Raw genomic sequence first — 8566 nt, forward strand, 5'->3', positions numbered from 1 at the left:
CCTGGCCGCGTTCAGCGAGGCTTGGACCCTCCACCGCCCCTGAGGCGATGGCCGTCCCTCCTCAGGCAGCTCCAGGCCCCTCTCACCGGTCCTGAGGAAGCTCCGCTCCCCCACCCCCCGCCGTTGACGACACTCCCCCCCCCAGGTGATGACACCACCCCACTTCCCCCCACCAGGCGACGACACTGCTCCCCCCCCACACACAGACACAGAGGCGACGACACTGCTCCCCCCCCTCCCCCGCCGAGGCGACGACACTGCTCCCCCCCCTCCCCCGCCGAGGCGACGACACTGCTCCCCCCCCTCCCCCGCGCCGAGGCGACGACACTGCTCCACCCCCCCCCCCCGCCGAGGCGACGACACTGCTCCACCCCCCCTCCCCCGCCGAGGCGACGACACTGCTCCCCCCCCCTCCCCCGCCGAGGCGACGACACCGACCCCCTCTCCAAGGCGGCTCCCGTCCCGTCCCCCCCCCCCCCGTTCCCAAGTCGATCCGGTACTTCCCCAGGCAGGTTCGACTCCTGCTCGCCCCTTCCCCGGGCAGGTCCCCCTCAGGCGACCGCTCCGCCCCTCACAGCGGCGCTTTGTTCAGAGCGCCCTTCTCTTTCCTCTTGCTGCCCAGACTTCCTCCGCTGCTCCTCCCGCTCGCTCTTGCCTCGCAGGTCCTTCCACACGCAGTGGACATCTCTCCCTTCTCCGCCACCAGCTGCTGCAAGGGCAGTAGTGTGCCGTCAGGTCTGAGAAGGACGCCTGTCCCCGGCGAGAAGTGCCCACAGCACCACCCGAACCCCGGCCGCCCTCCAACCCCCCCTTCCCCCCTGAAAAAAACTCACAGATCCGCTTTTCTCACCAGAGTCGATGCTCCAGCAATTCCTGCAGGGACGACCGCGCCGGGCACTCGTCTGCTCCAGGCACCTTGCCGCGCCTGGCGGGTCCAGGACTCTCCTGAGCCCCTCAGACAATGGCGCTCGCCCCCCCACAGGCGACTCGGGTCCACCCCCGCCCGCCCCGAGCCGAGCCGAGCCGATGAGGTCCCCGCCGAGGCGGCGCCGATCGCCGAGCAGCCTTTTCCGGGGGCGCCGCTCCCGCTCCTCTCAGGCGGCCGCGCGGCGCCTCACTGCTGCGCGCGCCGTTCCCGCCCTTCGCCTCAGGCGGCCGCGCGGCGCCTCACTGCTGCGCGCGCCGTTCCCGCCCTTCGCCTCAGGCGAAAGCTCCGCCCCTCACGTCGGCGCGCGCCGTTCCCGCCCGCCGAAAGCGTCGGGGGCGTGCCGAAAGCGTCGGGGGCGTGCCGAAAGCGTCGGGGGCGTGCCGAAAGCGTCGGGGGCGTGCCGAAAGCGTCGGGGGCGTGCCGAAAGCGTCGGGGGCGTGCCGAAAGCGCCGGGGGCGTGCCGAAAGCGCCGGGGGCGTGCCGAAAGCGCCGGGGGCGTGCCGAAAGCGCCGGGGGCGTGCCGAAAGCGCCGGGGGCGTGCCGAAAGCGCCGGGGGCGTGCCGAAAGCGCCGGGGGCGTGCCGAAAGCCGAGATACAGGAGCAGGGGCGGCCTGAGCTCGGGCACAGCGTAGAGGCGGGATTACCAGGAGGGAGGGAAATGGGCAGGCAGGCACATGGAGCGGCAGACAGGCTCGCAGGGGATAACAATGCCTGGGAACTGGCCAGAGAAAGCTGTGGGCAAAAAGAGACCCCAAAGCCGATCTGAAACAAGAACTGAACAAGGAAAATAACAGCACTAGGTTACAGGAGAGAAAGGGAGGATGAAACAAAGGAAGGAGAGAGAGCAGGACCAAGCATCTGGAAGAAAGAAAAAGGGAGAGCTAGAAGAAGACACAAGAGGGAGTGGGAGCAGGAACGAACGAGAGCAGAAGTACAGGGAAGAAAAAACCAACAAAAATCATAGCAGCATGGGATAGAGAGGGGGCCAGGGGACAGCCCAAAACGTCCAAGAGGGGCAACAGGGCCCGAGGGTCCGCGACTCACCGCAGCTGTCGCTCTCAGCGCTGCCAGGAAAAATTTGCCGATTCAGACCCTTCTTTCTCCTTCTCTCCTCCCTTCCTTTTCTGGAGGTGCAGTCGCTCAGCTGCCCTCCACCTCAAAGAACACGCGGGTGTCTCTCGGCTCTTACAAAACGCAGCTTCCTGCACGTGTGGCCTCGCTCGCACGCTGCGCGGCCGTACCGCGCTCTGGGTGACGCGCACGGACCCTGATCGCACGCTGGCGGTCCGGCCCGCTGCGGACTGTACAGAGGGCTCCTGCCTCGCCCAGAGAGGCAGGCTCTCTCTTCCTGCAGTGGAAGGCAGCTGCTGCCCACATGCCCTTGATTTTCTTCTTTCCCTTTCTCAGGCCTCTCCAGCTTCAGCTGTGACAGCTCCTGTCCACAGCCAGAAAACGTCCCAGGGGCCTGTCCCTTCTCACCTCTCTGCTGCGAGGAGCACAAGGGCAGGCAGAGAACCCCACACAGTTCTGAAGTGGGTCCAGTCGACAGCATCCCCAGGGAAGGAACAGGCAAGCGCGGCCCCGGTGAGGCCTCTGGGAGAAGGTGAAGCGACTGCCGTTATTACCATAGATCGCCCCTGGCCGGAGCCCCCCTTCCAGAGGGGCTCCTGCGGAGGCGCCAAGGGCCGGCTTGCCGCCATCCCCGCGGGGCTCGGGGGTGACCCGGGGCTACGGGACGGGCTTCAGGGTGAGGTGCGAGACCTGGGGCCAGGACACGGTGCGGGCGAGGCCAGTGCCAGCTCAAGGGGAGCTCTGGCAAGCTGGGGAGGCACCCGGCACCAACCCCCGGGGGACACCCATCTTCTTCCCCTCTGCCTTTGTCCCAGCTCTCGGGTAACTCCCTGGGGCTCCCCCGGCCCGGATCACCTCCAGGAGAGCCGAGGCCTGACACAGCAGGCGGTGTGAAGCTTCCTGCCCCACCGCTGCCGTGTGGCCAGCGGGCAGGAGGGGCCCCCCACACCTGCCAAAGGGGCGGGCCGGCCTCACCGGCGGCCTCGGCCCTCGCCCACCCCCAGGACGCTGCGACAGCAGGAAGGCGGCTCTGGCGGTGCCGCACACCTGTGCAGGGCCGGCGCTGCAGTCCTGCCCTTCGCGCACCGAGCGCCCGCCGGCAGCGTGACGTGGGGCGGCGGCAGCATTTCCTTACCAGGAGGGGGCACCGAGCGTGGCCGCACCCCCCCACGGGCATCGGAGCATCGCACTGACGTTGCTGGCGGGTGGCAGCATGGGGCACGGGGCCACCTCTGTGTCGCCCACCGACAGTACCGTGTGGCATTTGACAGGCAGCGGCGGTGAGCGCGGGCGAGCGCCACCCCCCGCGCGAGCGGCGGCCGAGCGGCACGTCACTGCGCACACGCTCTCGAGGAACGGGCACGACGCTTGGTGGGGAGCAGCTGGAAGCCCCCGGGAATCCACGTGAAAGCGGCAACAAAACTATCCCTCGTGCTGCGCCACAGGGGCCGCGGCGGTAGCGAGGACTGCGCCGCGCTACGGGCGCCCACGAGCGGTGCAGCTGCCTGCCAGCCGAGTCTGCAGAACCTACAGCTCCTGGCACACGCTGGCCAACGCGGCACGGCCGCCTGCACGCCAAGCGCTGTAAGACCCCGCATCCCAGCGTGACCCAGGGAACCAACGCGGCTGGCCAGAAACCCCACACGCCAGGACCACAGCTCCCGCTGGGTTGCGAGAGGCAGTTTTCTCTGCTTTCTGACCCTGCAGCAACACCGTTGCTCACCCCTCCGAACCCCCACCAGTGCACCCAGAAGCCTCACCACCGGCTCGGGGCAGCCCCTGCCACCACCTCCAACACTGCCACCCTGCAGGCACCGCCATCCTCCCCAGGAGCTGCCAGCTGATGGCACGGCTCCACTCACCTTCTCCCTCGGTGCAGCCGGGGCCCAGCAATGCTCAGCGACTGCTCTGCTCCTCCCTTGCTTGACACCGACCCCTCCGACGGCTGCCTTGCTCTTAACAGCAGCACCCGCCCCTCCACCCGGAGCAAGCCCTTTACAGGGAGGGGCCGCTGCCATCAGCCTCACTGCCCACACCTGGGGCCCCTCCAGCCCCAGCCCACAGCTGGAGGCCATCACCCACCCCCACAGAGCATCATCACCCCTCCCAGCCCCTCACCTGGGGCAAAGGAAGCACAAAAGGCAGCCGGCAGCCAGCAAGTGTTTATTCAGTCACACACAGAACAAGTCCCAGAAGGGAGTGAGTCTGCTCCGGGGCTCAGGGCCCCTAATGCTGCCCCTGCCCCTGGCGCACCTTGGCGCTTGTTCCCGGAGCCACGCTCCTCAGTCCAGCCGGGAACAGTCAGTCGGTTCCTGGAGCAACAAGCTGCAGGGCAGAGCTGGAAACTGCCAAACATGAGGAGAAAGATGCAGGACACAAGAAGACAGAAGAAAGGTGGCAGCTAGCTGACTAGTACAGGGGTAGAGAGAAAACAAGAGATGAGCGATGGGGCGGTGAGAGGATGGGGACAGGGAACCCAGCGTGGATATGCAGAAAAAAAAGCAGCAGGGAGAGAAGAAAACAGGCAGCAGAAAGAAGGAGGAGGAGCAGGACAGAAACCAACAAAGAAGGACGAGGAGCAGCATAGAGATGCAGAAAAAAAAAAGCTGGGATGGGTGGCACAACAGACATGGAGGGGAAAAAAAAAAAGGGGGGGAGCAGGGAGCTAGACCAAGCAAGATGGAAGAAAGACCAAAAAGCTCCAGAGAACAGGGCACAGAGGGAGGAAAAAGTAACAGCGATGAGGAGTCAGGACAGCAAACCATGGGAAGGAACACAAAACAAATCACATCGCTACATGTGACAGGGCAGAGAAGGAAGAATTAGGAAACAGGGACAGAGACACAGAAAAAAAGAGACCTGGAGCCAAAAACTAATCCTGATGCATACAGAAAGAAGGGGGGTGGGGGTGGGGGGGTGTATTCTAAAACAGGGGAAACAGAGACACAGAGATGGAGAAAAGACAAAAGCAACAGACTACAAGGCATCGAGAGAGGAATTACTGAATAGTAACAGAGCGCCAGCCAGAAACAGGCCACAAAGCAGCAAAGATCACAGGGGGTACGGGGCACAGAGGAAGGAATTCGCAAACCCGGCACAAGGAGCCAGACAGAGAGAGAGCGAGGCAAAAATTAAATGGTGAAAAGAGACAGACTGCAGGGCAGAGGGAGGAATTGATAAACAGGGACAGGGCACCCGACAGAGCATGATGGAGAACAGGGAAAAAAAAAATAGCAGCAAGCTACAGGGAAGAGGGAGGAATTAAAGAACAGTGACTGGAAGACAGACAGCGACACATGGAGAGAGAGAAGACAAAAGAGCGATGGGCAACAAGATGGATAGGGAGGAAACGAAAAACAGCAGAAGGGAGTCAGCCAGAGAGAAAGACACCGAGGAAAAAGGCCAGACAGTCTATGAGGGACGGAGGTAGGAATGAAAAACGGGGGACAGGGAGCAGGAAAGAGAGAGATGGAGATCGCAGGGAATAGCAGCGGGTGCAGGAAGAAGAAAGGGGCATCAATAGGAACAGGGAGCTGGACAGAGAGGGATGGAGAAAGGCAACAAGAGCGGCAGGGTACAGGGCAGAGAAAGGGAAGACCTACAAGATGGGGACAGGGAGATGCTCCAAGCAAGACGGAAGATACAGGTGAGCAAAAAAGGTTGAGCAGCACCAGAAAGAGAGGAGTCTAGGAGAAAGACAGGGAGGGACCAGGCCACACAAGAGGGATGAGAGGGGCCCAAGAGCTCGGGACTTACTGCAGTTCTCCGCGCTGCCAGGAGAATTTGACAGGTCAGACTCCTCCTTCTGTTTGCCTTCTCCCTTCCTCTTCTACAGCTCCAGGTGCCTGGCTGTCCTCCACTTATGAGAAGATGTAGGTGTCTCACAGCTCTTACGAGATGAGGCCTGCTAGACACAGAACCTCATTCAATCACACACTACGTGCAGGAGTAGGACAGAGCAAAGAGAGAGAAACCGAGAAGTGAGGAGCAGAACGGAAGGATCGAGAGAGAAATGGACTGAGGAGTGATGCAAAAGGTACAGAACAAGCAGTCAGAAGTGCAGACAGAAAAAGAAAAGGGAGCAGCAAGACAAGAGAGAAAAAGTGAGAGAGGAAGGGGGAGCAAGGCAGAAGAAAAGAAAGAAAAGATATAGAGAAGAAGAAAAAAAAAATCACAGCATGGGAAAGAGAAGGGCGGGAAGGGACTGGGACATACAAGGGGGGCGACAGGGCCCCGAGGGCCCGGGACTCACCGCGGCTCTCGCTCCCGGCACTGCCGGGAGAACTGGACAGGTCAGATGCTTCTTTCTCCTTCCTTCCTCCTGCCCCTCCTCTTCTTCTGAAACTCCACTCGCCCGGCTGACCTCCCCCTAAAAGAATACGCGGGTGTCTCTCGGCTCTTACAAGACGTGGCTTCCGACACACGCAGCCTCGCTCGCTCGCTCGCTCCGCGGCCGTTCCGCGCCTGGGTCCGGCCCGCTGCGGACTGTGCAGAGGGCTCCTCGCTCACCCGGAGAGGCAGGCGCTTTCCTCCTGCAGGGCGAGGCGGCTGCTGCCCACATGCCCTTGACGTTCTCCTTCCTTCCCTTTCTCCGGCCCCTCCAGCTCCAGCCGCGGCGGCTCCCGCCCCGCTGCCCACGGCCGGGAAGGCTCGGCTCCGCCCGTCCCTTCTGGCCCCCGAGCCGTGAGGAGCGCCAGGCCGGGCAGAGACACCCCACGCCAGCCCGAGCTGGGCGCAGCCGGCGGCATCCCCGGGGCAGGAACGGACACGCGCGGCCCCAGCGCGGCCTCGGGAGGGGGCACGGAGGCGGCAGGGACCCTTATTGCCGCGGACCGGCCCGGCCGCAGCCCCAACACTCACCTCCGCCGCGCACGCGCACTCCCGGGAGACGCCGCGGCCGCGCATGCGCACCCCCGGGCCGGGGGGCACACCGCGTCTCGGGGAGCCGCGGGCAGCCCGCGGGAAACCGCCACAAAACCGCCCCTCGGGCCGCGCCGCGGGGCCGCGCCGGTACCGAGGGCTGTGCCGTGCCGCGCGCGCCCGCCAGCGCCGCAGCTGCGGGGAACCGAGAGCGCAGAAACTGCAGCTCCCGGCGTGCCCCGGGGAGCCAACATGGCCGACCGGAAGCCCCCTGCACGTGACTACGGCTCCCGCCGCGCCGCCCGCGCACCCGGAAGCCCGGCCGAGCGCAGCCCCGCGCGGCTCCGGGCAGCGCCGCCGCCGCCCGGCCCCGACGCGGAGCGGCCTCCGCCCCCGGTCCCGCCGCACCTTTCCCCGCAGCCGCCCGGCCCCGCTCCTGCCTCGGCTCGCACCGGCTCCTCCTCCAGCACCGGCCCCGGACAGGGAGGGGTCGCTGCCTGCAGCCTCCCTGCCCGCCCCTGCGGCTCCTCCGGCCCGGCCCACGCTCCCCCCCCCCCCCCCCCGGTAACTATAGCGACCAGCACCGTTAATAAACGCCGGAGATGCCCGTCGCTCCTCCGAGCTCGCGCTCTATGGGCCGCCGGTCCTCCGGTCGCGGGGCCGCCGCCGCGCACGCGCACTCCGGGGGCCGCCCGGCGCAGCCGCACGCCGCAGGTCGCCTCTCCCCGCCGGGGGAACCTTCCCCGGCCAGCGGGAGCAGCCGCTGGGCGAGACCGCTCCGGTGCGCGGGCCGACGGAACCAACGCTGCCAAATCTTATAACCCCCCGGAGAGGGAGGAGCTCCGGCACGGCCGCAGCGCAGGGCAGCGCAGTCTCGCCTTGTGACCCAGAACTCAGCGGGGTGACCGAAGTGTCGGTCAGAGCAGCCTCAGGGCTCTTTGGACGGGTGGAAGGGGGAGGAAAGCCTGTGACAACGCGACACGGGAGCGCAGAGTTGTTTTAAGGACGAAACAGCGTAACTTCGGTCCCTGGGAGACCAGTACAGTAACTATTAAAAGCACACGTATTGTTAGATATTTTTCCTAAACTCACATTTATCCAATTTAGTTTTTCAAATCCTGGTGATAGCAGAAATAGTTTTTTTTAAAAAAAAAAACCCAGATAAATCCAGGAACATTTCTGCCCGCATTCAGCCGCTCTTCTGGAGCGTACGCTAGGAGCTGGAGAACCCGAGCAAGCTGTCTGATTGTATTTACGGCAGCTCTGGCCCCGACAGCTCCCCCGTCCGTCCCCTTGCCAGGAACTAGCGCCGCGGCGGCTACAGCTCAGCCCAAAGCCAAACCGACACCGACCTCGGCTCTGGAAAGCGCCACCTCATATCCCCCTGTTATGCTGATTAGGGATATCAATTCAACTCAGACACCGGAGTGAAAGGAGCAGGCGTATTTTATTAGAAATAGCTAAATAATAACAGAAGAATACGGAAAACACACAGTAAGAAAAGACGGAATAGTGCACTCACACAGACAGGAAAATACAGGGTAATGCATCAAATCCTGACTGCCTGAGAGAGAGGGAACAGCGATTAAAAAAGATCCCTCAGCACCTGCACCCGTTGCCATCACCCAGACCCGCAGGCAGCCCCGGTTACAGCGAGGGTTTGCAGAGCCTTTCCCGGCAAGTGGGAAACCCTACGCGGTGCGTCCA

At 63.9% G+C, this 8566-nt stretch overlaps 1 long non-coding RNA gene across 1 annotated transcript; it reads right to left on the reverse strand.

The window, feature by feature from the left end:
• Nucleotides 1–4154: 4154 nt before the first annotated feature.
• On the reverse strand, nt 4155–6607 carry LOC141958404 (uncharacterized). The gene is made up of 3 exons (XR_012633268.1): nt 6252–6607; nt 5756–5903; nt 4155–4344 (listed from the first exon to the last, which is right to left on the reverse strand). It is a non-coding gene; the product is annotated as an uncharacterized LOC141958404 (long non-coding RNA).
• Between the last annotated feature and the right edge of the window lie 1959 nt (nt 6608–8566).

Source organism: Athene noctua, chromosome 3 (genome assembly GCF_965140245.1).
Source record: "Athene noctua chromosome 3, bAthNoc1.hap1.1, whole genome shotgun sequence".
NCBI lineage: Eukaryota > Metazoa > Chordata > Aves > Strigiformes > Strigidae > Athene > Athene noctua.